Source organism: Lepidochelys kempii, chromosome 2 (genome assembly GCF_965140265.1).
Source record: "Lepidochelys kempii isolate rLepKem1 chromosome 2, rLepKem1.hap2, whole genome shotgun sequence".
In the NCBI taxonomy this organism is placed as follows: Eukaryota; Metazoa; Chordata; order Testudines; family Cheloniidae; genus Lepidochelys; species Lepidochelys kempii.
In genome coordinates, this window is record NC_133257.1 from 84,298,546 (window position 1) to 84,317,098 (window position 18,553).

Sequence of the window (18,553 nt, forward strand, 5' to 3'; positions counted from 1 at the left end):
TCCAGGGGCAAGAGCTGCTCCCAACATAATTTAGAAAGCACTGGCAGCTTGTCTATGTGATGACAGCCTCCCCGTGGCTGCCCTATGTGTGTCTGGGGAAGCAGTGCTGCTCAATTTCCATAGTGCAATATACTGTAGCTTCACCCTGACATGTCCCTCCTGCTCCCTATACCACTGCTTGTGAAGTGGTCCTCAGAAGGTAGCTTATAGCTATCCTCTGTAGCGCCTGTGACCAGGTGAATCCTCCATGGCTGGATCTGGAGCTTTTTAGAGCTGTTTCATACCACTCCAGCCTTTGCTTGGTGTAAAGTTTTGACAAGGATGAGAATTTCACTCCGTGTATGGTAAACAAGTTGGTAGTGTCCTTGCAGTACTTTAGACCATTTTCTTTGCTTTCTAGTATTGCATAGTATTAATAGTCATTCCATTTTGGAAATGTGGAAAGTAAATCAAGTGTAATGTGTATTTTTGACTAGATATGCCTAAAAGCTATAAGTATATTTTTCAATTATAATTGCTTGACATTTTAATGAGTGTGCATACATTTTTCTGGGCCATAGGAGAGCTGGAGCTCTCACTCACTTTATCACAAACAGAATATTTTGTAGGTTAGGGTTTTCATTTTTTTTTTCAGCCACTGTGGGTTGTTGTAGAATTCTGCAGTTATTCTACTAACTTTTATTTTAGCAATAGGATCATAAATTGGGCCCCAATCCTGCAAAATGAAGTCGATGGGACTAATCATAGCATACCTCTCAAACTCCAAACATGCCAGTGTGTGTCACAAGCAACAAAAATGTGTGACAAACAACTAAACTATGGATCACTTATGGGTTGCACCATGCACGAGAGATTATAATGTTTTTTAACAATAAACCCTGTTGCTAAACATATTTGCTCACTGTGCTAATTAAATAAACCAGTTTTAATACAAGAAAATTAGAACAACAAATTCCATTATGTGCAACCATAAAGACTCCTTACATAGGTCAACAGTAAAGTTGGAATCATAGACCGTTAAAGCCCTAGCCTGGACCTCTACCGTTTGAGCTAAAAGAGTAGTAAATGTCCTTTATGTGGCCCAGCTAGTAGAAGGGGGCATGAAATACACTGGAGCAATGGGTTACACAACTATTTATTAGACAGTAATAGAAAGTTAGAGGGCCAGACTGGATTCCAGTCCCAATTCTAGGAGGAAAGGGTTGTCTAGTGGTTAGAGCAGTGATTGCTAGACGACAGTGCATATATACATACTGTGAAAAGAGACACACGCATTAATGTAGAATATTGTCATATACATGTAAACAATATAGTAGAGATGAAACTGGATGTACTGTTGTAAAGCAGAGAAAAGTTTTAAAAGTTGCGTATATTTCCCCAGGAGGAAACCTGTCTCTTCTGTGACTCACAGAGAAACAGATAAGGTTGTGATTGTTTCTGAAATGTACCAGTCACGGGGTCCACTCGCTGCTACGGTGCGCCTCCGCCTGGCAGCTTTGGGGATGAGCTCTACTCGTGCTGGACCCTCCTCTGGTGGACTCTCCACCCATCTTTGCAACTCCAGGCGCTTCTTCTTCGTGACTTGGCCCTCCGGCCAGGTCACTCTGTGTGTATTCCCCCCTTCTGGGGTATCAAAGTCTTTCAGGGCAAACTGTCCAAGATAGTCTGCTCCCCACTATGTGGTCTGTGCCACTGCCCCAGGGGCTGGTAGGGGGATTGAAGCCTGCCCCTCTAATCAGGGTTCCAGCTCAGGGCCCGTTCATCAGCAGCTAAGCTCTGTCCTATCCTCTCCCTTGAGTAGGGTGACCAGATGTCCCGATTTTATAGGGACAGTCCCAATATTCAGGGCTTTGTCTAATACAGGCACCTATTGCCCCCCACCCCATCCCGATTTTTCACACCTGCTATCTGGTCACCCTACCATTGAGCCTTTCCCCCTTCTCTGGGTTTGCCAGCCCAAACTCCATCCTCCCATGAAGTAACTGTAGACCACTTGTCTCTGTAGCTCCAAACATACCTCCGTTCTTCCAGGGAGTGACTGCAGACTACTTCCCTGCAGCCTCCCAGCTGCTCCTGGGCTTTAGAACAGGCCTCTCCTGTTCCCATTCTGATGGACCTTCTCTAATTAATCACCTCTCCCTGGCTCCTCCTCCAGGTGCAGCCTGGCCATCTTAACCCTTTCAAGTCTTGTGTGGGATGGACACCCTGTCACAGGACCTTATTCAGCCTTCGAAGAATTTCTTTTTTGCTGCATCATTAATCATGGCAAGATCATCATACTACTTATCAGTTCTAGTAGCCTGGTCCTTCTCTGCTTGCTGCTTCCATCCTCCTCATCTGGCTCACAGCTCCTGGGGCTCTTGCTTATCGTGGGGAACATCACAACCCCCCAAATAGTCTCCCACTAATCTTGGATCTGGAAAAGCGTGTGTAATGAGGGGAGGGGAGTTCTGCTAATCTCCACCACCAAAACTGTCATTCCAGGCTTCATCTCATGGAGAGAACATTCCTAGACCACTATCTAAACCAGAGGTGGGCAAACTAGGGCCCGTGGGACCATCCTGCCCAGCCTCTGAGCTCCTGGCCCGGGAGGCAGCCCCCCGCCTCTGCAGCCACACTGCCGCATGGCGCAATACTCTGGGCAGTGGGGCTGCAGAGCCCGGCCTGACCTGGTGCTCTGTGCTGCGTGGCACCCTGGCAGTGCAGTAACGGGGTAGGGAGCGGGGAAGGGGAGTTGGATATAGGGCAAGGGAGTTCGGGGGGTGGCCAGGGGCTTGGATAGGGGTCAGGACGGTCAGAGGGTGGGGAATGGGGGTTGAATGGGGGCAGGGGTCCCGGGGGGGCAGTCAGGAAGGAGAGGAGGGGTTAGATGGGAAGGGGTCCCGCGGGGGGCAGTCGGGGGGGGGGGGGGCTGAATAGGGTGGTGGTGGGCAGTTGGGGCGAGGGGTCTGAGGGTGGTCAGGGAGAAAGGGTGGTTGGATGGGGCAGGGGTCTGGGGGCGGGGGGGAGTCAGGAAGGAGGGAGGGGTTGGATGGGGTAGCAGGGGGAGTTAGGGGCGGGGGTCCAGGGGCAGTCAGGGGACCAAGAGCGGGGGGTGGATGGGGCAGGGATCCCCGGGGGGCCGTCAGGGAACGGGTTGGATGGGCAGGAGTCTCGGGGGGCGTCAGGGGGCGAGAAGCAGGGGGGTTGGATAGGGGCCGGGGACCGGGTCATGCCTGGCTGTTTGGGGAGGCACAGCCTCCCCTAACTGGCCATCCATACAATATCAGAAACCCGATGCAGCCCTCAGGCCAAAAAGTTTGCCCACCCCGATCTACATCCAACAAAAACAATCATAGGTGCAGGAACTAGGGGTGTGGGGGGGTGCTGCAGCACCTCCAGTTTTTTTCATGGGGTCCTGGCTGCAGACCCCACACCCAGGGCTCCACTATTGGCCCCACACATGGGGCTCTGCTCTCACCCCCAGCTGTGGTCCCAGCCTCAGCCCCTTTATCCCTGTCCATGTGTTGTTCTCTCCCCACACCCCCGAGCTATGGCTCCCGGGAGAGGGGGCACAGACAGGGGTATGGGGAGGTGCAAGGTAAAAAAGTTTGGGGACCACTGGCTTTCAGCCCCCCCACTGTAAAAATTGTTCCAGCACCACTGACAATAATAGCAATAATAATCTGACTAAATAGGACAAATATTTGTTTCTTTTAATTCTGGGATACTCAGAGAAACAAGACTATTTTGTAATAGCTAATTTCAATGCTTTTTAATGTAAAGGAATTTTATTTACTATATCTCCAATCACAGCAGAGTTTAAAACACTACTTTCTATTTGTTTGGTCTGATAGAACATTATTTTTTCACTCCTACTCCCTTTTTTATCAACATACTTTTATTCCCAATTGGAGCGTGTTCTGCTTTTGGTGTTGGCTGTAAAAAATGAAAAGCAAGTGGCTGAATTTAGTTCTTTTCTGATTCATATTTATATTTGATCTTTCCTTTTTTTAGCAAAACAAAACAAAACGAAATGAAATAATCTCTTTTCTATTATATTTGCTTTTCCAGCATCCCACACTCTCCTAAGTGGTGAGTCTTTAATATTAAAGAAGATTTCCATTTCTTCATCTGTCCTTCCACAAAGTTTCTGGTGTCTTAGGAATTAAGTATCTGGCATCTATTACGGTTTTTTTTTCTAAGGCAGTCCTCAAGTGGTACCGGGACTGATCTTTTAAGCATGCCACACTTCTCTCCTCTGCCTTCTCTGTGCAACATATCAGGCCCCAAGTGTCACAAATGTAATCTGTACTAAAATAAATTAAATGATGTGTAGACAAAAAAAGTATGCACCTTAGCAATAGGACCAGTCACTTACCATATCTCTAATTCCTAGATCTTTCATCATAACTTTAATAGCCTCTCTTACTTTAGATAGCAGTCTGTGTCTAGGAGTCTATATTTATCCCCATATAAATCTCATACTATGTTAAAAGCTGTCTCCCAATCCCAAACTGTGTGATGACAGGTATGTTGTTCAGCTTTCCCAGAAGCTGCCCTGAGGCTAATAAAATATCCTTTGAGTTACCATAATTTAGAGCAAAGAAGAAGAGACTAAGTCCTCAATCCTGCACATACTCATGAATGGTTTTATTAGTATTTGCATTAGCATTGTGCCTAGGAGCCATAGTCATGAACCAGGACCCCATTGTACTAGGCGCTGTACAAACACAAAACAGAAATAGCTTACAACATAAGTATAAAGTAAGAAACTGCAGGTGGATACAAAGAGACCATCATGGGAACACAAATAAACAACGAGACCGTATTAGCATGGCAGGTAGTGGTCTCAGCACACCAGCAGCCAAACTGTTGTCAGTGTTTTTTTGTAGGCATCGTGGAAAGGAGATTTTTAAGGATTTTGAAGGAGGATAAAGAGTTAGTTTAGTGGAGGTTTATGGGGAGCTCCTCCCAAGTGTGAGGGACCACGCAGGAGAAAGCATGAAGGGGATTGTTGATAGAGGGTGATGCAGGCTGATGTCACTGGCTGATCAGAGCTGGGAATCGCCGTCTTGATTAGAGTATAAGTATGAGAGATGACAGGCAGGGTGAGGATAGGCCGTGAAGGGCCTTGACAGTGAAAAGAAGTAGCTTATCTGTGGTGCAATAGATACATGCTTAACTCTTCTCATGGGAGCACTCCCACTGAAGTCACAGGAATGCTCACATGCTTAAAGTTAAGCATGTGTGTAAGTGTTTGCAACATCGAGGCTGATTATGTTATGGAGCAGATACTGCAAGGTGGAGCTTGGTGCAACCAGCTGAATAAAAAGGTAACTTAAATTGTGAATAGTTTCACAAATCAAAGCAATGAGCTCAGTTCACGATGCTTTATGGACGGGGTTACATTGTTAGTATTCAGAAGCATTCAGGCAGCTACCATGCACTTATAAAAATTTGTGGCTGTGGGATCCTGAAACTTTCACAATATTTTGGCTGAATAATAATTTGTTCTGTGGAAAGTTGTAGCAGGAAGATCTCTTCTGGCTATCTTAAAAACTCTGTGTAGATTAGGAAGTGGAAGAAGGGAGGTTTGTGGCAGGAAAAGTAGTTCGAAATTCAATAAATAAATTAAAAAAATGATGATCATCAGCAGAAAGGATGAGGTGGTTAGAGAGATGGCTTCTCTCCACGTGCAGTGCAGGTGTTGGTCAGACGAAACATTCTGAATAAAATTGTCATGTTGCTAATTTAGGCCGTGATTCAGCAAATCATTTAAAAACATGCTTAAGTTCTGCAAAACACTTAAGCACGTGTATAAGTCCTATTTAAATCAATGAGTTTTAAGCAGATGCTTGAAATTAAGCACATGCTTAAGTGCATGTGTTAAATCAGGACTTTAGCCCCTTTATTGGTTAGCAAATTTAGTCTGGGGAAAAGATAGATGTTCTCCGCCAAACTTGATGCGAATTGAACAAGGGGTTTCTGAATTATCACATCCTAATTCAAAAAGTCTAAAAGTCTTTCTTTAAAAATCCACTTCTGTCTAAAACCTTCCTCAGCCCCCTCCTGGCTGGCTTCTTGGTAGCCTTTTAAAGAGATGACCCACCCTCTGCAGTTCTAGCTCAACACTGTTGCTTTCTTAGCATGACCCCAGAGCACCTGGCAAGCTGCTAGACAAAGGCAGGCTCCCATTGCCTCTCACACTGGTTTAAAGTGGAGGTTCTAGTTAAGTGGGTTAAAAATGTTGCTTGCCGCTTGAGTCTTCACTGATAATATGTGGGATGGGCTATATCAATGATATTCAGCCTTGAAGAGATGAAAATGTGTTATTGTCTAATGGAGTCAAACGTAATCAAGGTGGGAGTTTCTGACATTGTGTTGCAGAAATCAGTAACATAACTTTGCATGTCTTGTTCTCTGGTGTACTTAATTTTTCAACTAGAGTTGGTGGTGTGTAACTATCCTTGAAGTCACAGCTTGGGTGTTTGATTCAAGGCTTCATATTTAAATTCCTTTGCTTTTTGGTTTGTTGGTTTTGTTTGTCAAAGGTTACCCATTTGAGATGACTAATTATACCAACTCAGTGACCCATCAGTGAGTGTGTAATTGTTTTATGATGCAGCAAATAAAAAAAGAAAAAAAAAATTCAAGGCTACTCTGTTTAGATTTCCTTAAATATTAACGAGAAGTCTAATAATTCTCAGGAGTAATTTAAGAATAGAGATGGAGCTCCCCACCGTAACACTTCATCCAGATCATAGAATGTAATGGCTGTTTTGATTCCACTTATCATGAGATAATTCCAGAGAATGGAAATGACATGGAAAAGAGAAAAAAAGTACTTGATGATATTTTGTCAAGACACATTCTTGTTTTATCCAACAGTGACGTTTACCTGGAGACTATCTAGTGAGACAAGAACGTCTCTTAAAATACATGCTTGGAACCAGATATACTCCTGTCTTGAAAGTGTCATACTGGAGTTTCTTAAAGATCCCAATTTTTGCTGAATAAAGTGCCTTTTTATAATTGATATGCAGTTGAAGAGATAAAAATACATTAATATTTCTAAAAGCACTGCTGCCCGGCACAGAATACCCTTCAAAAATGTCACCACCCTAAACCTTAGAATGAAGACCTTTCCCTATAGTAATTTTCCCTCCCCCCTGAAAAAAAAAAACAACTCAGTTCACATCTGGAGAATGTAATCATGTATGTTCTACTTCCAGAAAGAACTTCCAGTGTTCCATTTCCAACACAGCTAGTTAGTCTATGAGATACATTTGTCACCCTTTGACATTTCACACTTCTAGAAGAATTTTTTCTTTTCCCCTTAGTCATGCAACAGGTTTAGTCAAAAGGCTGAAAGATGAACCCTAAAAAGTAACTTTGTAATTCATTCTGAATCTCAAAGTCACATTTGCAGACCTCCTCTCTGCTTGGAGAATACCATTTTTTTTAGAAAACTGTTGGACCACAGCCTTGATAACAAGCGTTATTGATACAGCATCTCAGATGAGGGAGTTTGTCATCAAAATTTTCATGATGACTTCTGTTGTTATTTGTATTGTGGTAGCACCTAGAGGCCTGAACAGAAATCAGGGCTCCATTTGCTAGGCATTCTATAAATACATAGTAAGACACAGCCCCAAATTCTTACAATCTGAACGGACAGGATATACTAAAGGTGGGAGGAGAAACGGAGACTTAGACAGTTGAGGTAATTTGGCCATGGTCACAGAGCAGATCAGTGGTAAAACCAGAAAAAGAACCCGGTTTCCTGAGTACCAGAGCAGTACCCTGGCCACTGGACTCTGCTACTCAGATTACCCAATTGTTAGAATTTTCAAAAGCTTACGTGGATACAAGAGGCCTATTGTGGCTACAACCGTTTGGACACTTGGCATTTTCAGCATTCCTGTTTGAGCACTCCAAGAGGACCAATTCAGGACATGGTAAGGGGTGGGTGCCTAACTGACATTTTCAAAACCACTTAGAAACCCCTCAGTCAGAGTTAAGACTGTACTAGGAATCACCAGTTAAGTCACACAGGCACCAGTCTAAGCCACAGATAGTTGGGGTCATGATTTAGGGGTTACCTTGAAAACTCATGTTCATTTTGTTATGAATTCAGATAGCTGAATATGCTTATTCTGTTAATAGTCTGTTAATCTCCCTGCTCGTGCACTTTCCATTTTGGTTGCTTTGTGTCCCAGAACCTCCTCTGTAGATGTGGAAAGTAGAAGCATTATCTATGCTTGTCATCTTAAGATGCTGCTAGTTTAGACAACATAAATGATAAATAAAGTGCATGGGGTTACATGATCAATAGCAGACAATACCTTACAAGCTGCTGTGATAAATAATAAATAATTGCAGTGATAAATAATTCCATTAAGTGGATCAAAGTTTATGATGGCCACCGTAACTCAGAGCTGGAATCAATTTCAGGCAACTTGTGTACTATATAACTACTAAATTTATTGTTCTGGAAATTTCCTAATGATGACATTGGTTTAGAGCTTAGAAGGAGGGATGGGGTGGGGAGGAAGAGTGGGACACATACATTAATCTGAAAGATGTCATGTGGTGTTTTGATGGACACATGCTGTAACTGTTCATTTAATTATTGGATTCACATAATTACTCTAAGTATGGAAGGAACACAAGGTCTCCATTCATTAGACTTTCATGATCCTGCTTCTCATCCTTTTGCTGTACACTCGATGATACACATCTCCACTGGCTCAGTCCTTGGGCCTTCACTCCCACATTCCTTACTGATTCCTCTGAGTCACGAATAGATTTTTCTACCCGTTTGCTACAACTTGGTGGCAGATGGTTCTGGCTGAAATTACACAGGCACAGATGCCTTCATGCTTACTGTCTCTGCACACAGAGAAAGATAACTGCGCTTAAATTATGTGTTCTCCTCTTTTGTTGTCCTCACTCTCTTGCACATTGAAAAAATGGGAATTTGATTTGCTCTGGAGCTGGATAAAGAAATAATTAACAGGCACACAGTACTTTTATGTAATCAGCAACAATAGCCATAGTTTTTTTTTTGGATGGTACTGGGCTGTAGATCATATAGAAGTGTCAGCTAATCCAGAACATATCTGGAGTTTGAGTAAGAACTTGTATACACCATTCTCTTCATGAATCCTTTGCATATCTGATATTAGTTGCCCTTGGTGAAGTTGGCGAGAACCAGGAGATGCTAACAATCACTGCCAGTGTGTATACTGTCTACTGGGTATTTCCTTAGTTCTTGTTTTCTGTCATCTTGTGCTCATGGTCCTTTAACACTTAACTCGGTGGAGGCAGAGAAAAATCACAGGTGTTGTTCAATAGTATCACCAGTTTTCTCAGTTCACATTTCAGTATGGAAACTGTGTTTCTCAGGATCACTAGACAGAAATTTCTGTGGCAAGCTCTAGACCAGATTGTTGTATGGAGTGAACTTGGTAGTCTGATGGGTACAGAGTTCTGTGTTGAAGTGTTTATTTCATACAAAAAAAAGGTGTCACAAATCATACACAGATAGATAAAATCTGTAAAACTCATTAAAAATAAAAAACCTCTCTCTCCTTTGGGGTGGGGAGGGAGAAGAAACACCTTTCAGGAAATGCCTGTCTAGACAAAACATGAAATGGGGAATGCTTGAGTACTGCTACTCTAAGCACCAACATCTCATCTCTTCTCTCCTCTTCCCTTTCCTCCCACAGCTCTGCTCTTCCTCAGCTCCCACCATGAAGCTTTCTTAAATGCAAGCAGAATCCAAACAGTCCATACGTGAATTAGCCATCCTATTACTCTTCCCTAAGTAGGCCTAACAGGATCCTTTGTAAAACTGGACCCAGCTGCTCTCTCCACTTCTGTAGCTCACAGGTGGCTTCCCAATAACGTAGGCCAGGAATCATTTGCCATCATTAATAGGTCAACAGAATGAAAAGCCCTGCCCTGTGTGCTGGCACATTATGAGGGTTGTATGCTGTTTTGTATAGAGACTGTGATGTTGCTATGAGCAATTGGTGGAGCTAATGTTTGTTTCCAATATGTTCATTGTTTAATTCCTGCTGATTGTCTACAATCTTCAACTGTGTTGTTTGATGAGCAACAAACTAGGTTGCAGTACTTTTGCAAAATAAATCAGATGCTGCAATAATCACCAATTTCCAAAATCTGAAGTAATCTGCACATTTTTATTTAAAGTTTTACCTGGAATCCGTTTACGTAACTCTAGAAACTGTGAGGGCTGGAATCCATGTAGGAGGAGGATGCAACATAGAACACCAGAAGCAAACAGACACCTACCAACCAATGTTTTCAGCTATTTCATGTTTAATTTACATTTGAATAAGGTTCAGTTCACCTGAGCCTTATCATCCAAATCTAATTATAGTGAGAATAGAATGGCTTAGGAACTTGTGATTTCTGCTGAGGATTTAAGCTAAAACATGGTAAATTCTAATTACATAGAATATTGTTTTCATGATAGGATTTTTTTGTTTAATAAAAACAAATGCAGATTAGAGATGCAAATTTACTAAAATACTTGTCTGTACCCACAAGTACTACAAAAATACTCACAGCTTGTTGGTAACCTGACTCAATGCATTGAACTGTCCAACCCAAGAGTGCCTCCTCCCAGTGATCCAGCATGTTAAATGAAGGGGTTTTGGTGGGGAGCAATTGAATCATACATTTTTTTTAAAGAGTATTGCACAAAATGCATGCCAAATCATTAAGAAAAGTGCCTGGTACTGGGGTGGGGGGGGGGAGATAAATAATATAAAAGAGGGGGGGAATGCTCACAAAAGGAGTTACCAGAATGGGAAAGGCAGTTTGTAGTAGATTTTTTCTCTCTCTCTCTCTCTCCACATTGGATTGCATGCTAAATTGTTAACAGAGATCGGTTGCCTGGGGAGGTGGAAGTGGTGCTTCCAGAATTGGTGATTCACAATATTGAAGATCTTTGGGGCACTAACTGGGAAATTAGTAAGTAGAGGACTTGATTCTCCTGTTGTGGTTACCATTGGACTATTCTCTCTCCAATATTAAGAAATGTTGAAGATAAAAATCTGTTGGTAAACTGAGCTGGCGTGACAAAAGTCATGTAATTTTGTGTGTATGCATATTCCCTTCCTTGGGTACAGCAGGAATTTCCTAACCATTAGAGCAGCTCAGAATGTTCTCATGGCTATTTTATAATCCAGTGTCTGCACCCCATTACAAACACCCATCTCTTGAGCTGAAGGAGTAACAATGTTAGTTGTCAACAGCAGGCAGTCGGTAATGGAAACCATCCTCCATTAAGTAAGCCATTGCATTATACATGGTTTCAGAGTAAAATCAAGAAGAGCTTGGCAATTTCATCTTGATTTTATTTTGAAACTCAAAGCAATGTTTGGTTTTAGGGAGTGGGATAGTCAGGAGACGATTGGGCACCTGTCTGCATGTGTGCACAGCCTCCCACTCCCATCAAGTTTCTCACTAACTCAGCTACTGGTCAAATAATGCAACTTGATTAGCAAAGAAAGGAATCTCTAAGGCCCCTGTTCTCTTCAGTCATGTGATCCCAAGAAGCCCTTACAACTCTTTCCACAGCAGAGCTTCAGATTGTCTCTGGCTGGAAGACAAGCAGCACTTCATCTGTGGTGGGCATTACACAACCTTATAAACATTTCATGAAGTATTTTTAAAAGACTTCAGTTGTTATTATTTATGAAGCAGCTGGGCTTTTTACAGGGGGAGAGACTCTCTCCAAAAGGCAGGACAGGTTGCCTAGGAGAGAGGAGAATGAGTGAGTTGCCTGTAAGATGAACAGCATTTTTGAAAAAAAGAATGTACTAACATATTTTTTAAATAGTGTTTACTTACTTTTTAATTTAAAATGTTTCATTTTTATTGGCTCTATCAGAACTTGTACTATTCCAGGACATGATATTACTCAAGCACAGAAATTATTTCAGAGCCTTGATTTCTATATTATTTGGGCAATGAGAATTTTTCTTTCAGTTAGCATTTACTATTTGCTGCAGTGCTGTAATGCCTGGGGGCTGAGTTTGCTCCTGCTTATACCAATGTAAATCAGGAGTAACTCTACAGAAGTGGATGGAGTTACCCAGTATAAAACTAGTGGAAGGGATAGCGGTATCAGAACTCTTGCTTACCTTTGTCGCAAATAATCATTACGAGCCCCAAAGGAACGGTGCCATTTCTTGCTGATGTTGTTCCAGTGATATCACGTATCTAATCATGGTACCTCTGATTTTGCTGCATTTGCTGAAATATCAGATACAGTCACATCCAAAACTTGGACTTGTTTATGGGAAAATGAATATTCCCCAACTAGTGATCGTTCCCTGTGAACTTCATATACGCACGCATACGGCTTTACAGACTTAACCTGCGTCTCTGAGATTTCTTCTTGCCCATAGGATCTTATTTTTGCATCGCTAGAGTCTGTATTTGTGGCGACACCAGTGTGAGACGGATGGTATTTTTTCAAAGAGGGGCAGACATATAGTGACGTCTGGGTGTTACAGCTGCCAGGCTGTGCAGCACGAATGGATTTTTACTAGGAATGCACAGCTTCAGTCACCTCAAAAACACCACAGTCCTTGCACTGAATCCTTTCATGAAAGAACCTGCCACATCTGTAGAGTTCCACTTCCATTTAACCTTTAAGTCCATTTTTCATTCTCTTGATGTCTCTGTCTTGGTTGTAATTAGCTCCATTTCTTTTAGCTCACTCCCACACATATGCCTGCAACTATTAAGGTTCATGTTTGTAGAACAGTGGCCAATGAAAATAGCTGGCGTTTAAGATCAGTGAGCACCTATACCTTCTGAATGTGTCATTTTACATTGAATAAAAAGAGAATTTTGCACAGTTAAAGGGGGAAGATCTGAAATCTGTGCACAGTCCAAAGATGCAGGCTCTCTGAGTCTTCAAATCAAAGAATTATTCCCCTTCCTCAGTCCTACATTGCCCTTGGTGGGTGAGGTGTTCCTTCTCTTTCATGGGGTGAGTGGCCTGAGTACACACACACACTCCTTTATCTGGTAGTTTATACTCCAACAATTTCATTTAATCTTTCATTTAAAAATGTGAAATGAAATGTAATATAATCACATAGCAGCAGTCGTAACTGCAGATGGGCATGGAGATTAAGTGCCACTCCTTTGGCCAAAGCACAAGCCACAATCAGTCTGAATGTTTTTTAAAGTCAAAACAATTTCTGTTATTTTTTCCCCTTTGTTAATCATTTCCCCATGCCCCTGCACTTGCAGATTCTTGCCTGGACTGAAAGAAGAGCTTACTAAATATCACGAAAAAAGTTCTTGCAGTGTTGTCAACTCAGCAGGAAGTACTGGAGGAAGAGTTGGTCAAAATTTTTCATTCCAATCTTATTGGAAGGGAAATCCCCACTCTCCCTCTTTTTTTTTTTTTTTAAACTAAAATCTTTTGTGAAAAACTTTTGGGTTTTTTAAATTATCTGGTGGGTTTTTTTTAGTTTTGTCTTTACATTTTTCTCACCCTATATTCCTTCTTGCCACTCAATGGAATAGAATGAATTATGGCTAGATATTTTGAGGGAGAAGAAGTTGGGGAGTCCTTATCTTTGGAAAAGTTGCAGGGCAGCAAAAGGGAAAATGAAATTCTGTGACTCTGCCACCCTAATTTTTTTTCAAGAGAAAGTTTTGAAAAGTGACAGAGTGGCAAAGGAAGAATGCAAAAAAGGAAATGAAAAAGCCAAACCCTGAAAACAAGCAACACCCCCCCCCATGGCCATAATTCATTTTATTGCGTTCAGTGTCAAAAAGAAAAAAGAGGAAGAGAAGAAAACCTTCCAACACTTTGGTGATTACCGTCAGGCCCCCTCCTCCCATTATTTTTCAACCAGCTCCATTTGGAAGTCTCACAAGAGATTTCCAGTCAGGCTTTGTAGATTGAAGAAGTTTATATAATTGAGGTTGCTTCAAACCAGATAAAACGAAGGCCCCAATCAAGCAAAGCACTTAGGTCCAGATCCTCAAAGATATTTAGGCTCCTAGCTTCCACTTATTTCAGTGTAAGCCCTGATCTACACTGGGAGTGGGGGGAAACAATCTAAGTTACGCAACTTCAGCTACATTAATAGCATAGCTGAAGTTGACGTACTTAGATCGACTTACTGTGGTGTCTTCACCGTGGTGAGTCAACTGCTGCTGCTCCCCCGTCAACTCTGCCTGCGCCTCTCATGGTGCTGGAGTACAGGACTCAATGGGAGAGTGCGCGGGGGTTGATTTATTGCGTCTAGACTAGACGCAATAAATCGATTCCCTGCTGGATTGATTGCTGCCTGCTGATCCAGTGGGTAGTGAAGACATACCCTAAGTTAGGAGCCTAAATTCTCCTATGAGGATCTTAAACACTTGTAGTACTCTGAGGTTAGGGGTAGTCCCATTCATGTCAATGGGACTACTCATGAACTTAAAATCAAGGACTTGTGTAAGTTCTGTGCTGGTTTGGGACCTAAGTCTTTGAGGTTCATCCATGAAACAGTGGTCACACCTAAAAATGTTCTGATTACCCTTTAGATAACAGTAAGGATTTTCAGTGGAGCCTAGTGGAGATAGGTACCCAACTTCCACTGAACTTCAGAACCACGAATACAGGGAATGCCTAGAAATTACTGCAAATACTAGGCTATATTATCTAATGCATAATGAGAATTTTAGACATGTTTAGATCCCATTACCTTAATATTTGCTGTGTTCTCTGGGGTAATTTTTGTACTTCGTAACTACAGAGTATTATTCATACACACAAAAAACGATGTAAAAAGAACATTATTGAGGTTGTAAAGTCAAGCACTTAAAAGTCAGGAATGCCAGAATTCAGGTTGCCAGTGCAAATGTAATTTGGTCTCCTCATGTATTATGATACAGTCTTTAATTACATGATAACAAACTTTTTTTTTCCCACAGGACCCTGCCTCATTCAGTGGTCGGTCCTCACTTAATGACCAGCAATTCAATATTTTGTTTCCTCCTCATTATTCAACATATGGCCTCATGCCTTAGTTATTGCACACTAGTCAAATCCAGTTCTGAAGACAGAATTATTAACTTCCTTATGGGCTATTCTATGGCACCCTTGTATTTTTACATTAATCTGTGAGATGTAGGGGTATGATTATCCTTGTTTTACAGACAAAGATCTGAGACACAGAGACACTGAGGTCAAAAGTATCCATTAATTTTGGATGCTCAGTTTAAAGTACTAGGACTTTATTTTTCGAAGTATGTAGCATTGTACTGCATGTGTTCAAAGCACAGCTTCCACTGACTTCAGTTGAAGTTGTGAGCATTCAGCACTTCTGCAAATCAAACCCTCGGGTCTCAAGTCAGGCACCCAGAAATATGGAACACACAATTAGTGACTGTCTATGAGATGTTTGGTTAAAGTGACTTGCTAGACATACATCACACAGGAGTTCTGATGCACAGGAAAGAACAGAATTCAATTCTCCATGGCAGCTTTTTACTAATTTAACCAGGAGACCCTCCTTTCTCTTCCTACAATCCCCTGCCTCTACACACTACACACATTCTATCTTCTGTGACAAATGAGACAAAGATCCTACAGACAACAGCCTCCTTCACTACACAATCCTGATTCACCCCCAGAGCAGGTTAGTCCTGTGCCCTGAATGATATAGAGGTTCTGTTAAAAAAAATTGTATGTAAAGCTGGTCAAAAACTGGCATTTCCATTCTGTAGGAAATTTTGAAATGAATTTTGGAACAAAAAGGAGAGATGTTGAAATTTCCTGTACAAATTCAGAAAAATTAGTTTTGACGTAATCAAATAGTTTTGCTTCTGAAATTTTGAAACAAAATTCTGCCTGGCAGTCAGTTGTCCTAGCTTAGCCCTGGCTTTCAAGGCTTCAAAAATTCAGGCTGAAACAAACATCCTGCATGAAACATTTCAGCCTGAAGAGTTAAAGTCTGGCATGGTTATAAACAACTGAAAACAGGGTCTTATAATGGGAAGTGTTGAGTAACCTTAACTATAGGTGGTGCTATGAGCCCCACCTAGAATACTGAAAATATGGAGATAACATTATCTAAATATCTTTAAGGCAGATCAAAAGTGATTTAGTGTGAGCACTTTAATTTAAAACCTGATGCAGGTGGGTTATCCTGACATTTAACTTGTTAGCACACTTTTTTCTCTGCATAACTAACATTTTATAAATATCCTTTAATAAAATCATGCACACAAAGCAGCACTAATGTACTTAAATTCTTTCCTCTCTCCTTTTTGGTTCTGTTAACACTCTCGATCCCTTCATTTTTATATTCTATTGTTGGCCCTCATTCCTTTGCTCCATTTGTTGCTGCTCTGAGATCCTCTTTGATAGGAAGATGTAGCTTATTCATCATTCTCCTGTTGATTCAGATTGAATGGTTGTATCACCAAAATGTGCAGTGTTTGTCAGAAGTATCGTTTTTCTGGTTTGCTGTAATTGCAGTTATGCTTTTCTTTCTTTTACTTGTGGAATGAATTCTTGCACTTGTCTTGACACGTTTTTTCCTATATCAGCGGAAACAAGGTGATGACAAGTTCATCTCTTTTATGGGAGTCTCACTTTCCTTGTGACCCAGGGCTATCAGTTTCCAATCTTCCCACAGCTGGAGGGACTGTTGCTTATTCCCTTCAGAACTTTCCCTGAAAAGTCTTCCCTTAAATATTTTCCACACTCTTTTGAGACTGAAGGTGGGAATTTAATGCTAAGTGACTAAATGAATTGCTTCACTTTGTAGTGTAAGGGACTAAAGAATTCTTGAGACAAAACAATGGGTTCCCCCCCACACACACACATGACAACAGATTATACAAATATGCAGTGAGAACTGTGATTTCTTTAGCATTTTACAGATATGCGCCTTTAAAATGCATTTTAGTGAATTATGGATGAAGAATGTGCTCATTCAGAATGTTGAATGAATGACACCATGGTGTGTGCTGCTCAAGTATCACAACTCTGAAATCTAAAGCACTGAGCAATTAACTTGGAAACACAATCAAAGTGGATAGGAAGAAGTTATGAGGAGCACACTGACAAAATGATTGGTTCACCCATTATTGATTGACTGCTGTCCATTGCTTGTTTTGTTTTATCTACACATAAATCTTGGGGTGTGATTATGATCTCTCCAGGAACAAAGTGTCCTGTAATGTTGCTCATCCTTGGGAGTAAACTTTTGTTTGAGGATCTTAAAGCACTTTGAAAACATGAGTGAATTAAATCACAGAGCATCCTCTGACACGAGGAAGTATTATTATCCTAGTGTCCCATTTTACAAATAGAAACACTGAGGGCATGGCTACACTTGCAGATGTAGAGCTCTTTGAGTTAAACCTGCCTTCGGAGAGCACAGTAGGGAAAGTGTTGCAGTCTGTCCACGCTGACAGCTGCAAAGCGCACTGGTGTGGCCACATTTGTGGCACTTGCAGTGGCATTGGGAGCGGTGCATTATGGGCATCTATCCCACAGAGCACCTCTTCCCATTCTGGCGCTGTGGCTTGTGGGAAGGGGGTGGGGGAGCGGGGCATTCTGGGTTCTGTCCCAACTCCCTGTGATGCATCGGTTCGCATCCCAGCAATCCCTGTGCTTCTGTCCACATTTGGCATTCACCACTGTGGAACGCCGCTTTTGGGCTCGGGAAACAAGCACTGAGTGGTGGGATCACATCGTCATGCAGGTCTGGGATGACAAGTAGTGGCTGCAGAACTTTCGGATGAGAAAAGCCCCTTTCATGGGACTGTGTGAGGAGCTCTCCCCCACCCTGCGGCGCAAGGACACGAGATTGAGAGCTGCCCTGGCGGTGGAGAAGTGGGTGGCTATTGCAATCTGGAAACTGGCAACTTCAGACAGCTACCAATCGGTCACTAACCAGTTTGGAGTGGGAAAGTTGACCGTTGGAATCGTGTTGATGCAAGTTTGCAGGGCCATTAATATAGCATCCTGCTCAGAAAAATTGTGACTCTGGGTAAGTGCATGACATTGTGGATGGCTTTGCACAAATGGGTTTCCCTAACTGCGGAGGGGCAATAGATGGCACATACATTCCAATTCTGGCACCAGCCCACCTAGCCTCTGAGTACGTTAATCGGAAGGGGTATTTCTCTATGGTTCTCCAGGTGCTTGTGGATCACCGTGGGTGTTTCATTGACATTTAACGTAGGCTGGCCCAGAAAGGTGCATGATGCACACATCTTTTGGAACACTGGCCTGTTCAGGAAGCTGCAAGCTGGGACTTTTTTCCCAGACCAGAAGATCGTAGGGGAAGTCGAAATGCCTATTGTGATCCTTGGAGACCCCGTTTACCCTTTAATTCCGTGGCTCATGAAACCCTATCCAGGGAGCCTTGACAGCAGCAAGGAGCAGTTCAACAACAAGCTGAGCCAGTGCAGAATGACTATGGAGTGTGCTTTTGGCCATTTAAAGGGCCACTGGCGCTCTCTGTATGGAAAGCTGGACCTGGTCAATGACAGCATCCCCGCAGTT